Source organism: Symsagittifera roscoffensis, chromosome 3 (genome assembly GCF_963678635.1).
Source record: "Symsagittifera roscoffensis chromosome 3, txSymRosc1.1, whole genome shotgun sequence".
NCBI lineage: Eukaryota > Metazoa > Xenacoelomorpha > Acoela > Convolutidae > Symsagittifera > Symsagittifera roscoffensis.
In genome coordinates this window covers 9,875,296-9,885,944 of record NC_087064.1, presented here as the reverse complement: position 1 = coordinate 9,885,944, position 10,649 = coordinate 9,875,296, and positions in this window count along the sequence as shown.

Below are 10,649 nucleotides of genomic sequence, written 5' to 3'. Positions count from 1 at the left end.
AAGTCAGGCGAGTTTAACATTTGTTTTGTGTAAACAACAACGATACCAAAAACCAAACCCTTCTGAACCATGGGAACCAATACGTAAAATCGGCATTACAAAATACTGAGTGTGATTTACAAACCTGTACACTCATACCAACATACCAACTTGTATTTAACATAAGAGCGAGCAAAAAAGTGAAGGAAGTAGAATGGAAGAAAGGGATTAAACTATCCCGATCAGTGCTTTCTTCTGCAAGCTAGAGCTCGCTGGAAACTAATCAAAAACACCTGTGAGCAGGCTTTACTCTTGGCTCCAAAAGCGATTCGACCCAACAATCAAAACTCCCGGTCAGATGAATGCTCATAGGTTCTGATAAGCTAGTTTCGAAAGGTTTTAATTTTTTAATTTTATATAAATTGATCTGAGTCAAATTCTATTTTAAAACATACAGAATAAACTGCTGAAAAGACACCAAATGATTTGACCGCAGCAATTACATTTTTGCAAAAAATTCAATTGAGAGAAACAAAAATGCTCTATGTATCAGGAGCTGTCTAATATTTAAACTGGCTAAAATGTATTTTTTTTTCTCAATTGGTGATTAGTGCCTGGCCATAAAAGCAAAAACTTGAAAATATTGTTTCTCGACACTAGCTTTTTTCGGGATATATCACTCGATCCCATTTATACGCGGTACTATGTCAAGCGGTACCCAATTATACGCGTTAGTGGCAAGAAAATCACACGAATCCACATCTTATGGGATCAGAATGAAAAAGATTTTTCAAAACTTCAAAACTTACTTTAACACAATCCAAACGGTGAAGCATTAAAACTTACCGTCGCCTGCTACAGAACTTCATCTTGAAACGAGACAGAAAAACAGATAGTCTGTTTACGAAAGTTGACAACCAACAACTTTAACAATTCATAACTGAGTTAAGCAACAATGGAGCCAATAAATGAGATCCTTTGTACATATGACATCAATCATAGTAACGAACAGTTTTATTGTTAAATTAGGGTTCAAAATTTGACCTGAAACCAATGCAGATTTGGCTGACAAAACATAGAGTGTCATTAAACTTGAAAAGAAAACAAAGTACATACCATGATACCAACATGATTCTTTATCAAAAAGAAACATACGTGAGAGTTCGTGAGAAAATTGACAGGGTTCGTTATCTTGCATTATTCAAGAACATTAAAAAAAATTTAACTACAGTTGTCACTGTCAGCATGAATGACCTAAGAAAACAAACAAATTTATTTTCCAAAAAATATATACGAAAGTTAAAGCTGACTAGTTAAAACATCAAACCTGACTAGTTAGTAAAAAAATTTTAAATTAATTTGAAAAAATGATTGACGTTACAAATTGTCAAAATATAATGTTTTTAACATAAAAAACACGGTTTACAGACACTGTGTCATTAAAAAAAGTCACCCATGATGATGGACCGAGAGAAAAACAAAATCGGGTCAAGGCTCAAGGCAGAGGAGCAGGGCATCAATCATGAACAGTTACGAGGATATAAATTTATGCTCACTCCAATCTCAATATCTCAAAAACCTAAAAGAATCCAAAGAAACATTAAAATAACAATATGTAATTATTTCTCGGCAAAAAACTCTGTTTGAAGGACAATTTGGAATGGAGCAACTTAAAATGTTCAAAACTTTCAAACTTGTTAGCGTAAAACTTAAAGCCACCTTTCAAAACACTAGTTTTTGTCCTTGAGACAAATTGCTCTTTTTTGGAGGTCAGACTCAATCAAGTCTGAAACGAGTCAGAGAGAAAAAACGGTTGACATTGGTAGGTAGAGGGCTGGCACCTACGCTGAGCCGGTCCACCCTATGCTTAGCATTTGTCTTGGCTCGCTTGGCCATCTGGTCTTATGCGCTTGTCTTTATATGCATTTATACTGTCATGCTTGAGCGAGAACATCCTCGTCCCCAAAGACGAAAGAACTGGGGTGAGCTTAACAGTCAGTCGGGTAAGTTCGCTGGTAGTTGTTTTAATGATGCTGAAACCTGCGCAACTTTATTTATCGTAGCTAGACTTAACGATGCGAGCAAGAGGGTAATAACCTCGAGGGCTATCGTGTTCAATCAATCAGACGAGACCACCCGTTCTGAGAACAACGTTTGATTGGGTGTTGCACTTTGTACGCTTTTTATGTAAATGGACATATTCTCGTAGCCAATGAGAACAGAGCGAAGGAGAACATACGGCGTATTGCTCACACTAAAAGTGATTGGTGTTAACTCTTCTTGATCACGCGAATCGGTACTTACCGGAGTGATCGATCTTGTATTCAAGGCCTGCTCAACCAAGCAGAAGGTTGTTTCTAACACTTCTTCAGTTACCCGCCTACTGCCTAGTATATCGCCTACTGCCTTAGATTGCTTGGCCAAATGGTTTTATGCGCTTGGCTTTATATGCATTTAGACTGTCATGCTTGAGTGAGAATATCCTCGGCCCCAAAGACGAAAGAACTGGGGTGAGTTTAACAGCCAGTCGGGTAAGTTCGCTGGTAGCAGTTTTAATGAGGCTGAAACGTGCGCATCTGTCTTTATCATAGCTAAGCTTAACGATGCGAGCAAGAAAGTAATAATATCGAGGGCTATCGGGTTCAATCAACCATAAGAGACCACCCCACCTCTTCTGAGAACAACGTTTGATTGAGTGTTGCACTTTGCACGCTTTTTAAGTAAAGGGACATTTTCTCGTAGCCAACGAGACCAGAGCGAAGGAGAACATACCGCCTTTTGCCCAAGCAAAAATTGATCGGGGTTCACGCTTCTAAATCACGCGAATCGGTACTAAACGGAGTGATCGGTCTTGTATTCAAGGCCTGCTCAACCAAGCAGAAGGTTGTTTCTAACACTTTTTCAGTAACCCACCTACTGCCTAGTATATCGTGAAGGACTACGGTTGTGATTTTCACAAGAACCACCTTGCATGGTGTGTTACACTGGGTGGGTTAAACTTCCAGGCTATACCTTTATGTGCAAAGACGGTTTGAGCCATGTGGTCTTAGTTCTTAAACAGGCAAATTTGTTCCGTTAACCGACCCGTAAAAAATGCTGGGTGCATCGTGGCGCGCGATAAAGTGCTTGATGCCCATCACACACGAGGTGGTGTATAGTTATGGCACAACCTGGAGGAAAAAGTTTGCTGCGTAAAATCAAGGCATTCGACCGGTAGCCTTTGACGGTGCTTGCTTTCTGCTTTCGACATGATCCACATTTGTTTTCAATAAAACTCAGCAGTTAACGCAACCCAAGTATAGCGTAAAGTAAGTTGATCAAGAAGCGCATGTAGTCCATCTCGTGATGAAAATGGTCAAGGTGGAGCTTCCGAGCCAACAATTGAACTAAAGTATGCCGGCGTCCAGCAAAATCAAGTGTTTAGTATCAAACTTGGAATAAACTAACTTCATATGCGGCAAGTCGAACGAAGGATACCAGCAGGACCCCAGAACGGGGAGTAGGGCAATCTTGCTTGATCACGCGAATCGGTACTTACCGGAGTGATCGATCTTGTATTCAAGGCCTGCTCAACCAAGCAGAAGGTTGTTTCTAACACTTCTTCAGTTACCCGCCTACTGCCTAGTATATCGCCTACTGCCTTAGATTGCTTGGCCAAATGGTTTTATGCGCTTGGCTTTATATGCATTTAGACTGTCATGCTTGAGTGAGAATATCCTCGGCCCCAAAGACGAAAGAACTGGGGTGAGTTTAACAGCCAGTCGGGTAAGTTCGCTGGTAGCAGTTTTAATGAGGCTGAAACGTGCGCATCTGTCTTTATCATAGCTAAGCTTAACGATGCGAGCAAGAAAGTAATAATATCGAGGGCTATCGGGTTCAATCAACCATAAGAGACCACCCCACCTCTTCTGAGAACAACGTTTGATTGAGTGTTGCACTTTGCACGCTTTTTAAGTAAAGGGACATTTTCTCGTAGCCAACGAGACCAGAGCGAAGGAGAACATACCGCCTTTTGCCCAAGCAAAAATTGATCGGGGTTCACGCTTCTAAATCACGCGAATCGGTACTAAACGGAGTGATCGGTCTTGTATTCAAGGCCTGCTCAACCAAGCAGAAGGTTGTTTCTAACACTTTTTCAGTAACCCACCTACTGCCTAGTATATCGTGAAGGACTACGGTTGTGATTTTCACAAGAACCACCTTGCATGGTGTGTTACACTGGGTGGGTTAAACTTCCAGGCTATACCTTTATGTGCAAAGACGGTTTGAGCCATGTGGTCTTAGTTCTTAAACAGGCAAATTTGTTCCGTTAACCGACCCGTAAAAAATGCTGGGTGCATCGTGGCGCGCGATAAAGTGCTTGATGCCCATCACACACGAGGTGGTGTATAGTTATGGCACAACCTGGAGGAAAAAGTTTGCTGCGTAAAATCAAGGCATTCGACCGGTAGCCTTTGACGGTGCTTGCTTTCTGCTTTCGACATGATCCACATTTGTTTTCAATAAAACTCAGCAGTTAACGCAACCCAAGTATAGCGTAAAGTAAGTTGATCAAGAAGCGCATGTAGTCCATCTCGTGATGAAAATGGTCAAGGTGGAGCTTCCGAGCCAACAATTGAACTAAAGTATGCCGGCGTCCAGCAAAATCAAGTGTTTAGTATCAAACTTGGAATAAACTAACTTCATATGCGGCAAGTCGAACGAAGGATACCAGCAGGACCCCAGAACGGGGAGTAGGGCAATCTTGCTGCTGTAGCTCTTTATAGATTTACCACGGTAAATGATTTGATTTCGACGTGAAATGAGTCGGTTTGAGTAACATGTATAAGCTTCTTCTGCGCAATATCAAGCTAATGAAGATCCGTGATCTCAATGCTGGTACCGCAAAATTGTGCATATGACGGCAGAGCCTTAACATATAGGCAATGGTTTGTTCAATGGTTTGTTCAAATACCAAATTATTCTTTTTTGGAGGTCAGACTTAATCAAGAGAGAAAAAAACGGTTGACCTAAGGTGTCAACCCCTATATCAGTTTGTTATAACATCGGTAGGTGGAGGGTACCAACCTACGCTAAACCGGTCCACCTTATGTCGAGCATTTGATTTAGATCGCATGGCCAACTGGTCTTATGCGCTTGTCTTTATATGCATTTATACTTTCATGATTGAGCGTGAGCAATATCATTTACGCATCAAAACTGTTGAAATTATTACACAGAGGCGAAGCAGAGCTTCGAACAACTTGCGATAGATCACAAGCGTAGCATGGCCAGCTAGACGATAGAAAACGGAGGCCGCCAATAGCTCAAAAATTGTTCGAAAAAAATGTTGAAAACTTGATCCATCAAACTTTTCTTCCATTTGTCTCAAATAAAGTATATAAGGACGATAAAATAACTGCAAAACTTGCAGGGATGCTGATTCATGAGAAATTTTCAGGGAAAGGCACCAATCTATTCTTTCTCGGAAACTGCAACAAATGGAAAAAAAATCCGATTCCAACAAAACAGTTCAAAAAATTTCAGTGAAGACTCTACTTTCTATCGCCGAAATTGGTCTGAATAAAAATTACTCAAGTAAAAAATGCATTAATTTCTTTGAAAACTAAAAAAATTGAAATCAAACTAATAGTAAGACAAACTAAAGCCGATTTGAAAGGAAACAGAAGCGAAGCGGATTTTCCTACTGGTAGCGAAACAACGTAAATATATCATGACTAACAAGCCGCGTTACTTATCAAATAAAAAAAAATCCGCTAATAAGAGGAAACTGAGCAGAAAACCAGATCTAATTAATTTTTCCAATCTATCATTAAATTGAACTTGAATGAAGTTTACATTAGAAAAAAACTGTCAAGTGAAATAATAGAATGACGAATTAGCTTAAAAAAATGTACGAAACACAACGAAAACAAAACAGACATTTTTGAGCAGACATCAATTGAGGCAAAAAAGTCCCCTCTCAAAAGACAGGTAAGAAAAAACTTGTTTCGCTCATATGAGTCAACTATAATATTATTCAAAATATTTCAAGTCGAAAAAAATGAAGCTACTAAAGCTATGCCATATCAGAATTGGCAAATTTGCCAGCAACATAAAAAAAACGAGTTTCGCAACGAACGGATGTTTAAAGTACAGACATCCTAAAAAGTGGCTGTTAGCGTACGTACGCATGTTGGCGTACGCGAGGGCATAATGACAAAAGAGTTGACAATAGAAATAACAAAATGATTAAGTGATTAGTCTGTTAGACAACTTTTTAACCTGAGAACAATCCTATGGTCCATTTTTTAAACGCTTGCTAATAGCAGGCAAAAAAGATCCGTGGATTATTGTTATTTATCAGATCGAAGTCAGCTTGAAAAGTTTTTGGTTACAAAACAGTAGTGTCTTAGATCATGAAAATGCTTTAGCTCTTTTTCTCATTACATTTTGTTGTTCTCAAAAAGCGCCGCTACTAATTTGAATTTTCATGATTTTTCTTCACTATGGTATAAGCATTATGTTATAAGTATTTGAAAATTGAGCAAAAGATTGACTTTTTTTCTGACTAGAACAAAATATTATCTGAATAACAGCTGAACAACATCTACTTTCGCCACGAGGCCATGAGCGCATGGCGAAATGCAAACTTTTCCACACAGCCAATTCTCGCAAAGTTTAAACATAGAGACTCTTGGCTCGTTCGATTTTCGTAGCACACAATGCTCCGACCATATTCATGAAAAACTACTAAAAAAATCTCTTTAAATATTGATTTCTCTAAATTAGTGTCGTTTTTGTACGTGGTGCGATGAGAAAACTATAAACAGACGTAAAAATTATAATAAATTAGGCATAATTGTCAACATTTGTCTTCAAAAAACAAAAATCGAAAGAAAACCGAATTTTTTCTCTATTTTTCTGCACAAAATGGCGAAAAAATTTCTTGTCAGGAAAGGGCCAAATATTACTTTCACAATTAGTTTCCGTTTGTTTAGCCTACATGACCAATTTATCAAGTTATCATCCCTCTATTTGGTCGAAATTACACGAAAAACCAAAAAATTCAATCCGGTTTTTCTCAACACTAGAATATTTTTGGAAATTTGTTAACGTCGTTCGAATTACGACTAAAAGGTCTTTAATATCATATATCACTCAAACCAGTCCAATGCTTTTTGAAGTACCTGATTTTGCGTGTAAAAAAAGAAAAAAACAAAAAAATACACCCGAATACAAAGTTCCTCCCCATTTTCAATGCTTGGAACAATGATAGCATATTTTGGCATGTTTTGCAAACATTGCTTAATGCTGGTTGACTATAATAAATTAGCGTTTTTACCATATCGAGCACTTATCAGTTTTTATTACATCAAATACTGAGTAAAAAGAAGTCAATAATTGGAAATGGTTTTAAATACAACAAAACTTCTAGAATGCCAGTTTTTGGATCAAGTTTAAATTTGAACACTGCAAGGATAGAGATAGAAAAAATGAAAAATCTAGCTTTCATTTTTAATCAATAAAAACATTCACTTTGAAGCTCAAGCGCGTTGAGCTACAAGAATATTTAGATTAAACTATTTGGGAATAAACACATGGCAAGCTGCAAAAGTTTCCATACAGCGAATTATTGCAGGGCTTTGATCCGAATGCTCTTGACTCGTTTTAACTCATGAAAACAGAGCCCAAAAATGAAATGATAGCATGCGCGGGCATGTTTTGCGTATAATGCTTGAAGCTGTTTGCCTACAGGGAAGAAGCGGTTACTGCTATCTTGAGCGCTCGTTAAAAATAAAAAGAGGTCAATAAGTTTTGAAATTCAACTAAAACAAACGGAAACTTCGTTAATGTCAGTTTTTGGAAAATTTTCTAGATATAGCACTCTGAAGAAAGAGCTGGAAACATTCCTTTCAAAATTTAATTTGAAAAACAAAACCTCGTTGAAGCTCAAATTCTTTGAATCACAAGAATTTTTTACGATAAAAACTTCTTTATATTAACCCAATTAAAAAAACTTAATCAATGAAAAAACTGGTTGAAAAAGTTCTTTTATGATTACGTTGAGAATCTTGAAATTATAATCCAATTCAAAGCTAAGAACCTTTAATAATTTTTGCTTCCTTTGAACATTCGTTACTGATGAGCGCAATTCCGTTTGAGCTGAACTTTGAAAAAAAAATTGAAGCCAAGGTACGATGTGACTTTGTGGTACATGGAATTGCATAGAAAAATCCGAATTGAAAATTGAAAGTTTTTTCCACGCAATCAGAACAACAAAAGCAACCTTCATGGGACAAAACAATGTTTGCATACTTCATATGTTTTAATTATAAAAACTTCATTAATGAAATACTGTAATACAAATTTTTTAATTTGCAGTATGATGTTAAAAGCAAAAAAAACAGAAAATTATAAAAATGGAGCAAATAATTGTTAAATACTGCCTGGTTATGTATGTGAAATAAGTTCATTATTTACATCCTCAAGCTTTACTTCAGAAAAAACCCAATGATGAAATGATAGCATGCATTGTCGGTTTGGCGAGCATTGCTTAAAGCTGGTTGAATATAATGAACAGAACAAGCACTTGTTGCTACCAGGAGCACGTGTCAATATCAATTACTCCGAACACTGAGAGAAAAAACGAAAACCTTTTATGAAAGAAATTTTCAGTTTAAAAAAAAACAAACAAAAGTTTAAAATTTTTCAAGTTATTTGTAGTTTTCTGCATGAGCTGAAATCTTCAAGCATCAAAACATCAACCACAGTTATCGTTGCCACTGGTAGCTGGTGTAATCGATCACTTGAACTTATATAGTTGATCAGAATATGCCAAACAAAAATATTTACTGTTATCTAAAAATAAAATAGCAAAACAGCGATAGGAGCAAAAAAATTGTTAAATAATGCATGATTATGTTTAATTGAAGTCCATTGACGCTTAACGACATACTAAATTCATAAAACAGATTTGTTATTGTACGCTTGAAGTCAACTTCAGATGAACTCAAAATTTTAAACAGCCAAATTGAACAACTGAGTGTAATCAAATTGTTGACTTCTACCGTGAAAGAAGTTTCTATCAAGCCAAGATATATTTTGATATCCTAATTTACCTACTGGGTCCCAGTTTTGATTAGTGGAGGCGAACAGAATTTTTTGTGTAGAAGCTGAACAACATCTACTTTCAGCACGTGGTAATAAACACATGGCGAGCGGGAAACTTTTACCCAAAGCTTTACTTCAGCTAGCTTTACTTCAGAAAAAACCCAATGATGAAATGATAGCATGCATTGTCGGTTTGGCGAACATTGCTTAAAGCTGGTTGAATATAATGAACAGAACAAGCACTTGTTGCTACCAGGAGCACGTGTCAATATCAATTACTCCGAACACTGAGAGAAAAAACGACAACCTTTTATGAAAGAAATTTTAAGTTGAAAAAAAAAAAAACTTAAAATTTTTCAAGTTTTAAGTTATTTGTAGTTTTCTGATTGAGCTGAAATCTTCAAGCAGCAAAACATCAACCACAGTTATCGTTGCCACTGGTAGCTGTTGTAATCGATCACTTGAACTTATATAGTTGGTCAGAGTATGCCAAACAAAAATATTTACTGTAATCTAAAAAATAAAATAGCAAAACACCGATAGGAGCAATAAAATTGTTAAATAATGCATGATTATGTTGGATTGAAGTCCATTGACGCATTACGACATAATAAATTCATAAAACAGCTTTGTTATTGTACGCTTGAAGTCAACTTCAGATGAACTCAAAATTTTAAACAGCCAAATTGAACAACTGAGTGTAATCAAATTGTTGAATTCGACCGTGAAAGAAGTTTCTATCAAGCCAAGATATATTTTGATATCCTAATTTACCTACTGGGTCCCAGTTTTCATAAGTGGAGGCGAACAGAATTATTTGAATAGAAGCTGAACAACATCTACTTTCAGCACGTGGCAATGAAAACACATAGCGAGCGAGAAACTTCTACACAAAGCCATTTCTCGTAAGTTTTATCCCGAAAGGCATTGACTCGTTTAACCAAGAAGAAAAGAACCAAGTTTTGAAATGATAGCATGCGGTGGCACGTTTTGCGTACATCGCTTAATGCTGGTTGACTATAGTGTAAAGCATTTGCGTTTTTGCTGCTATCAAGAGCACTGGTCAATTTGAATTAACTCACACTTATAAAAAAGTAGTTTATTGAGAACGATTTAAATTCAATAGAAAATTCTATTTTTTCAAGTTTTAAATTATTAAAAATATCTTTTTTGAAGCTCAAGCTCTTCAAATTTAAGAATAATTTATGATAGAATGTTTTTTAGATTAACCCATATGAAAATCTTACACAAATGAAAAAGCTGGACAAAGAGGTACATTTATAGTAACGTTAAAAAAACTTTAAATCAAATCTAATTTGTAAGTAAAAAAATCACCCTTTTTGTTTTAAATAAAAATTCGTTTTTTAAAAGCACTGTTTCTTTTGATTTGCATTTTTAAAAAACCAAAACCACTGTTTGATGTGACTTTATGGTACGTAAGTTTGCATGAACAAAACCAACCTGAAGTTTCTCTACGCCTTGAGAACAAGGGCAATCAGATAAAACAGTCATTTGACAGAATTGGGATGAGATTTCTGCTACTAAAAATTAAAAACCTAATAACTAAATCATACTTT